This window comes from Myotis lucifugus, unplaced genomic scaffold (assembly GCF_000147115.1).
Source record: "Myotis lucifugus unplaced genomic scaffold, Myoluc2.0 scaffold_714, whole genome shotgun sequence".
Lineage (NCBI taxonomy): Eukaryota > Metazoa > Chordata > Mammalia > Chiroptera > Vespertilionidae > Myotis > Myotis lucifugus.
In genome coordinates, this window is record NW_005871762.1 from 249,822 (window position 1) to 257,976 (window position 8,155).

The 8,155-nt window shown below is 45.3% G+C and overlaps 1 pseudogene; it reads right to left on the reverse strand.

Moving 5' to 3' along the window:
- Nucleotides 1-397: 397 nt before the first annotated feature.
- LOC102438174 lies at nt 398-2,559 on the reverse strand (annotated as a pseudogene).
- Between the last annotated feature and the right edge of the window lie 5,596 nt (nt 2,560-8,155).

The following is an 8,155-nucleotide window of genomic DNA, read 5'->3' on the forward strand; positions in this document are numbered from 1 at the left end:
GATTGATGAACATAAAATATATAAATAAAACATCAAATTGAAGAAAAAGAAGAAAATAGCCACATATTCTACAAAGATTTTTAAATAAATCTATCCTGAATGAATACTCTTTGAAATCCCAGGAGTGGACAAATTCTAAAACAATAGAAAATGCCGGTCGACCGGGCACTTAGCATATTAGGCTTTTATTATATAGGATTACAAGCCAGTAAGTCATGTACATATGGCATGAAGTTTCGTTTTACACAGTATCTCTTAAGGAAAATAGTGAGATCATCAACATGCAATTAAATAATAAGTGTGGCATCCAAGCCATATGTTCTGGGTACATAACAAACATTTCTTCAGATATGTCTCAATATTACAAGAAAAAATTTCCCCAGGACCAGAGGTGCAGTTAAGGGACGCGGCCTGATTGGGCACCACTGTGTCTGACGCACTGACTCACCCTGCTGCCTTCAGACTCTGAGGATGGAGCTTTCTCAGATTTGGGTTCACATTTTCTGGAATTTAACTGATTATTGACACCCAGCAATCACTTTTCCAACTCCTGTTTTTTCCTGGGAATGAAGTTCTTGGACATCATTATTTCCTTATCATGAGGTTTTCGTGGTCTTTTTCTCAGACACACAGCAACCTGCTCTCCAGTTTTCTCAGCGTCGTTTTCAGGGTCTCAGAGCCTGTCTCTACCTCATCCGGGTTGGAAGGTCTCAGTGAAGGCTCTCTTGATGGTATGATATGAACGACTTTCCCAAGCTTATCTCCAGGGCGTTTGTTTATATCCAGACTTAACTGTCTTTTCTCACCATAGCTCATAGCTCAGTATCATCTTCATTAGATTTCAGCGCCAACACTGGCTGTTTTCTCTTTGGCTCATTGCTTTTCCTTTAATTTCATTTGCTTACACTTTTTCCCTTGGATTTTCTTCTCTGCCTATTAGCCTTTTCCCTTTCAGACGTCTCATTCCGTTTCTTCAGCGTCCGGAAAGGCACTTGGGGCAGAACCTGTACTTGTTGACGAACAGCTCTAAGCTGCTCCTGGAATTTTGCAAGGCGCTGACCTCATGCATCTTCAGACTTCACACCGCCTTCCCTGCCAGGGGATTTTGTGGTGTCTGTTTTGATGTTACATACAGGCATGCTCTCAACAGGTTCATCTGGGATCTCCACAAAATTCCTTTCAGAAACCCTCTGGAGCACTCCTGCCATTGTCACTGCTTCAGCGATTCATAAACATTAACCTGGCATCTGCAGCAAATTCACATGCATCCTTACATACTTGGTTGTCCATTTTTCTCTTGATAGTTCCAAGAGCCGTTGGATTTTTCACAATATCATGGTAGTTCTGGAGTCCCAGTGCATGAACATCAAGGGCCAGGCATGTGAAAAGTGCTTCTTTGCAAGCACTTCTGTAAGAATCTCACCGCAGTGCCTTAATTGTTCGGTTACTTTAACACTCTTTACAACTTAATTTTGTTGCTGAGAATCTGGTAACACATTCCTCAGCAGTTTCTTTTATAAGAGGTTTTTCTGGGCTCCTCCCCTCCCTACCCCCCGTGAGTGCTGGAGAAGATTCACCACCTGCTTTAACTACTGAAGTTGTAGGAGTTGTACCTGATTTCCTCTGCACACCGCTTGTAGCCCCAGCCACTGCGTGAGGAAGCGTTGGGCGGGGCACCTTGTGCCACAGTTAAAGGAGAAGTAGATGTTTCAGGAAATCCAGAGGGACTCACTTGCTGCTTAAATGCCTTTTCTAAGGCGTTGGGAGACTTTTCATTAACAGAAGAAACTGCTGTCTTGTGCTGAGTGCCTTTCTGTATTCTTTCCTTACCACCCATAACGTGCTCTTCTCGTGGCATCTGTGATATTTCTGTGTGAACAGCCTCTCTAGGGCTTGTGTCATAAGAACACTGTCATCTCCAGGCTTGTTGTATAAATAACAATTTGAGAACGACGCATTGAAGTCTTCTTGCTATGCTTTCTGAAGCGCCTCTTAATTGCGCTTAAATCCACTGGGCTTCTCATGATGGTATAATACCCAGGCAGCTTTAGGTCCACGGCATCCTCAGGCTGCTGAAAGGCCAGGAAAAATGATGCTTCCACTAAGACTTCGAGACAGCCTGTGGTAGACACTGAGTTGATTTGCCAATGCCTGTTTCTCTTAGTATTTCTATGCTCTGCTGGCGGAGGGTTAGCAGTAGTAGGTCTTTGTCTACTTGGCAGAGATAGTCTTAACTGCTTCAAATCCCGATTTTCCAATGTCTGCAAGATCACGTCCTTGTCCTATATAATACTAAAAGTTGTTTCATTATGTATGCCCTAGTTTACTTCAGTCTTTCACAGTATTTCTGCTTTTCTAAAACCCAGATTGAGGTCTTAGCAGGAAAAGTCTGTAAGTTCTTTTCAAGGTTTATTCTAAAAGATGCACTGAGGGTAGGCCTAGGGAAGCGAGGCACTGGGAGACGTGGGCAGCGGGAGGGCTCAGCGTCCACGCCCTCTCCTGGCGACACCGCCTCGGCACCTCCGTGTTCACCAGCCAGCACGCTCCCATGAGGTTCATGCGCTATCCGAGATGTTGCAGAAAATAACAACGAAGCAAAAGCTGCCCGGCTCATTTTAATTGGCTAATGCCCTCTTAGCCTCAAAACCACTGAAGGAGAAGAAACGAAAATTAAATTATGGGTTAATTTATCTGATTAGCATGGCGTAAAAGATGAAAATAAGTATCAGCTACTGAAATCAAGAGTGTGTTTATGATGTATTATGATCCTGGGGGTTTGTCCCAGGGCCAAAAGGATTCTTCCACTTCAGAAAATCTACCTATGAAAGAAACCAAATTAATCAACTACAAGAAAAAAGTCAATGGATGCCGAAGTAGCATTTGGAAAAGTTTAACACACTTATCATGATAAGAAAAACCCTTAATAAACTAGAAATAATAAAGAAATAACTTGGTAAAGACTGTATAGCCATGATTACTGTAAATATTACATAGTGGAAAAAGTGTAAATTCAAATAATGAATTTTCACAGTCACCATTAGTGCTTAAGATAGTATTAGAGCTGCAGGCTATTGCTATAGGAAAAGGAAACGGATAAGGGGAAAGAAGATTAAAGAGGAAAAGTGTCATCTACCTGAAAAAAATAAACAGGATCCATAAACCATCGATCTCACAAGAGAGTTCAGCAAGGCTTCTAAATACAAGATCAAATGACATAAACCAAAAGTAATTTATCTACACTAGAAATAATCACTTAGAAAAGCTAATCAAAATCAGGTGTGATTGCCTGGCTGGTGTTGCTCAGTGGCTACAGAGTTAGCTCGCACACTGAAGGCCGGGGGTTCAGTTCCTGGGCAAGGGCATGTACCTGTGGCAGGTTTGATCCCCGGCCTCTATTGGGGGCACATGTGGGAGGCAACCAATTGATGTGTCTCTATCACAGTGATTCCCAAAGTGGGCGCTACCACCCCCCGGTAGGCCCTGCAGCGATCCAGGGGGGCGGTGATGGCCACAGGTGCATTTGGGGGCGATAAGTAACTGCTATGAAAATTTTTAAAAAATTAATTTCCAGGGGCTGAGTAATATTTTTTCTGGAAAGGGGGCGGTAGGCCAAATAAGTTTGGGTACCACTGCTCTATCACATCAATGTTTCTCTCTCTCTTTCTCCCCTTCCCTCCCTTCCTCCCTTCCACTCTCTCTAAATATCAATGGAAAACATATACTTGGGTGAGGATTAAAAAAATGCTTTTAAAGTACGATTCATATTAACAATAAAATCTATATCATATCTAGAAAGAATTGACTTAACCAAGAGCTCTATAGAGAGAAATTTGAATGCCACTTAATGACATAGGTAAGTAATCTCAATAAATAGAAATAATTTATGATATTGGATGAGACAATAATATTCTAAAGATGTCAGTTTCCCCAAAATGAAAAGTCTCTAAATGGAATCCCAAACACAATTTCAGTTTAATTATTATTTGAATAACTTGATAAACTTACTAAGCAATTATATGGAAAACTAAAGATGCATGAATAGCTATGTCAACCATGAAAATATAAAAATAAGAAGAGAGGACTTATTCTACCAAATATTAAGATGTACCAATAAGTAATACGACTGCTAAGAGTGGTGCTGCTGCAAGAACTGACGACTGAACAAGGGGACAGATAAAGAGTTCCCGACAGGCGCCCGGTCATACAGGAACATACTTCATGAGGAGGAAGCACCACGAACCAGCGGGCAAAGTGCCCACTATTTGGTAGATGCACATTAAAAACTAAAACAATCACCCTGGCCAGTGTTGCTCAGTGGCTGGAGCATCATCCTATGTTCCTAAGGGTCTAGGGCCGTGATGGCGAACCTATGACACGCATGTCAGAGGTGACACGCGAACTCATTATTTTGGTTGATTTTTCTTTGTTAAATTACATTTAAATATATAAAATAAATATCAAAATATAAATCTTTTTTTTTTTTTTACTATGGTTGCAAATATCAAAAAATTTCTATATGTGACACGGCACCAGAGTTAAGTTAGGGTTTTCAAAATGCTGACACGCTGAGCTCAAAAGGTTCGCCATCACTGGTCTAGGGTTTGATCCCCAGTCAGGGCATGTGATGGAGGCAACCGATCGATGTTTCTCTCTCACCCTCCCCCCCCTCGCCGTCTCTTCTTTCCTCTCTCTAAAATCAATTAAAAAAATAAAATAATCAACCAAAAAAAAAAAAACAAGATCCCTACCTAACAGTAAATACAAAGATGAACTCTAAATGAATTCAAGATATACACGTAAAAAATAAAATTATTAAGTTAATAGAACAAAGAAACTGCAGATGTGACCTAGGGATGAGGGAGGACTTCTTATACAAAGTTTCAAAAGCACAAATCATAAGGAAAAAAAGAATTTAAATGATTACATCAGGCTTGAAGGATTCTATTCAGTGAACAACACTATGGGGAAAGCTCTTAAACAGATGACAAGCCGGGACAAATTAACTGAGAATGCCTAAAACTACCACGGTAATACAGTCTGTAATATACAAGGAGCTATGCTAACCAACAGGAGAAAGACAGGCAGCCCACTGGAAATGGGTAAAGCATGTGAAAGGCAGTTTACAGAAGAGGAAATCCAAAAGGCAGCCAAGTGACGTTCACACTTATTAAAGATCAGAGAAATAGCAATTAAAACAACCACCAGTGTCAGTTTACACCTCTCAGCTAGCATAGTGAGGACACGTGAAGTGCCATGTCCCTGAGGAACTCCTATGCGAGTGCAGAGGGAGGGCCACAGTCCTTCCTCCCTCCCTGGCGGCCCCACAGAGTGAGGAGGGGGCACTTAGCATTCCCAAAGCTTCTTAGGGACCATCCAAGACATCACAGGGCGGATGAGGCCCAGAGGTTGCAGGAGCCGGCTGGTCCCAAACTGTCCCCCAGCGGCTCAGGAACCAGACCCAGGCTCCCAACTGCTGGAACCCGAGAGTCCTCCCTGGGGCCCTCTGTGTGGCTCCCACACCTGGTCTGCCTCACTCTGATTCTTCTCCCACACCCCAGACCCCCCAAATCTGCCTTTCTTTTCTGGCCTCAGGAGCCTCCTGCTGATGGTCCAACCTCACAGCCCAGTTCCTTTCTTCCTTCCTTCCTTTCTTTCTTCCTTCCTTCCTTCCTTCCTTTCTTTCTTTCTTCCTTTCTTTCTTTCTTTCTTTCTTTCTTTCTTTCTTTCTTTCTTTCTTTCTTTCTTCCTTCCTTCCTTCCTTTCTCTCTCTTTCTTTCTAAATATATTTTTATTAGTTTCAGAGAGAGGAATGGAGAGGGAGAGATAGAAACATCAATCATGAGAGAGAATCATGGATTGGCTGCCTCCTGCACGTCCCCCACTGGGAATCAAGCCCACAACCCAGACATGTGCCCTGACCGGGAATCGAACCTTGACCTCCTGGTTCATAGGTCGACGCTCATCCACTGAGCCACGCTGGCCGGCCAGCCCTGTCCTTTCTGAGCTGGTAGATTTCTTCCTACTCCCCTGGTTCTACCCTTCCCACCCCACTGAGCTCAGATCCCTATCTCTGCCTGGAGCCAGGCTTTCCTCCATTCAAGACTCCCAGGTTCCCTATGACTGACCGGTCTCCTCACAGGCCCAGAGACACCCCTGGAACCCTGTCCCCGTCTCCTGGGTGCCTTGCCCCTGCACAGTCCGTTCAGGGGGTCCTGATACATACAAACCACTCCAGCCACAAGGACCTGGCTCAGGGACGCTGTAGGAGCAGCTGACCTCCCAGCCCAGGCCCATCCTCCCTCTCCCCTCCCACCAGGAAATCAAGTTCCCCCCTGACCCCTGGTTGGGCTGCCTGCAGCGTGCTGATGGCTGTGCTGTGTGGATTCTTCTTGGCCAAGGGCCTGGCGCTGTCAGTCCTGTTTGTCCTCCTGAGCTACAGGCGCTGGGCGAAGGGTGAGTGGGCGGGGTTTGACTGGGGTGCGGGGCCAGGAGCTGGGACAGCTTCTGTCTCAGGAAAGATGGCCAGGAACCAGAGGATATGAAGGTGGGAAAATCTATAACTGCGGCTAATCTAAATATTCATTATTTCTCACAATTTCGGCCTCACTGCTCCCATTCAAAAGGAATGGACCTTGGAGACAGATGCATTCCCAGAGCCCCCATCGCAGGCTCTGCCTCATTCTCCATCCTGAGGCGAAGGATGGCAGGAGGAGAAAGCAGAGAGAAGGGGAGAAGGTTTAGGGGACGAAGGGGCGTGGCTGGAAGTCGGTGCAGGGCCGGGAAGATGGTGGGGAAAGGATTCACTTCCATTTGTTAATTTCCTCCTTTTCCTCCCTCCTCAGGGTCACGAGGACACAGTGGGGACAGCAGTGATGGAGGGTTCTGATTGTGCCGCCCAGCCCGGGCCCCAGGTCCCTTGGGTGCATTTGGCCTCATCCATGGATCCAGGATGCACCCTCCTTCTCCTCCCCCTGCCCAGCGACCGAGAGACGCCCTAACCATGGAGCCCGCAGCCTTGTGCAGCCCACGGCTGTTGGAGACGACCACAGCTCCTAGGTCACCACGGTGACCCTTCATCCAGGGACTGAGTACCTGAGATCTGCTCCCCCGGCCCTGACCTTCCCACAAACTGACGCCCACGGCAGGGTTGCCTGCATCTGCTCAACACCTCCACGCTGTGGGCCAAAGCCCTGCTCAGCACCTTCCCGCTCCTCTGCCCCGGCTCCTCTAAGGGTTTCCGGGTTCTCTCCCCCCACCTCAGCTGCACACCTCGATTCCTCATGGTTTCTGCTTCTCGCCTCTGCACTGCCTACGAGTTCCTATGCATTTCCTCTTGTGCCCAATCCAAGCCCTTGAACTGAAATGTGTCAGGGAAACTGAGCAGGATGGCCTATGAGTCCCGGCCTGCCTCCTCCCACCCTGGACATCTTAAAGTGAGATCAAAATGACTTAAAATAAACCCTAAAATAGAAAGTAAGAAAGGCTGTAACCAGCAGACCAGAAACTGAGGAATTCCTAGAAGTTGGGGAAAAATCAGATGCAATTAAAATGGCAAGAACAGATGACTCAGCAGCTCAAAACATGAGCAGAAGACAATTACCCCAAAACTTTTTGTCCACAAAGAAGATGGGACATGGATGGACCTGGAGAGTACGAGGTTAAGGGAAATAAGCCAGTCAGAGAAAGACAAGCACCACATGATTTCACTCATGTGTGGAATCTAATGAACAAAATAAACTAGCAAACAAAATAGAAGCAGACCCACAGATGCAGAGAACAGATTGACAGTTGTCAGAGAGGAGGCGAGCTGCAGGGCTGGGTGAAAAGGTGAAAGAACTAAGCAAAAACAAAAAACCTCATAGACACAAACAACAGCAAGGTGAGTACCAGAGGGAAAGGGGGGTGGGGGAGGTAGAAGAAGGGGGATCAATGGTGACTTCACTTGGGGCGATGAACACACAATACAATATGCAAATGACGTCTTATAGAGTGGTACACCTGAAACCTATAAAATTTTATTAACCTATCTCGCCCCAATAAACTCAATTTAAAAAAGATGGAACAACGAGCATCCATTCTGCTTGCTGCTCTACATGTGAGGAAATTCATAGCCTAAAAGAGAAGAGCGAGTTGAACAAACAGAATAATTGACTGC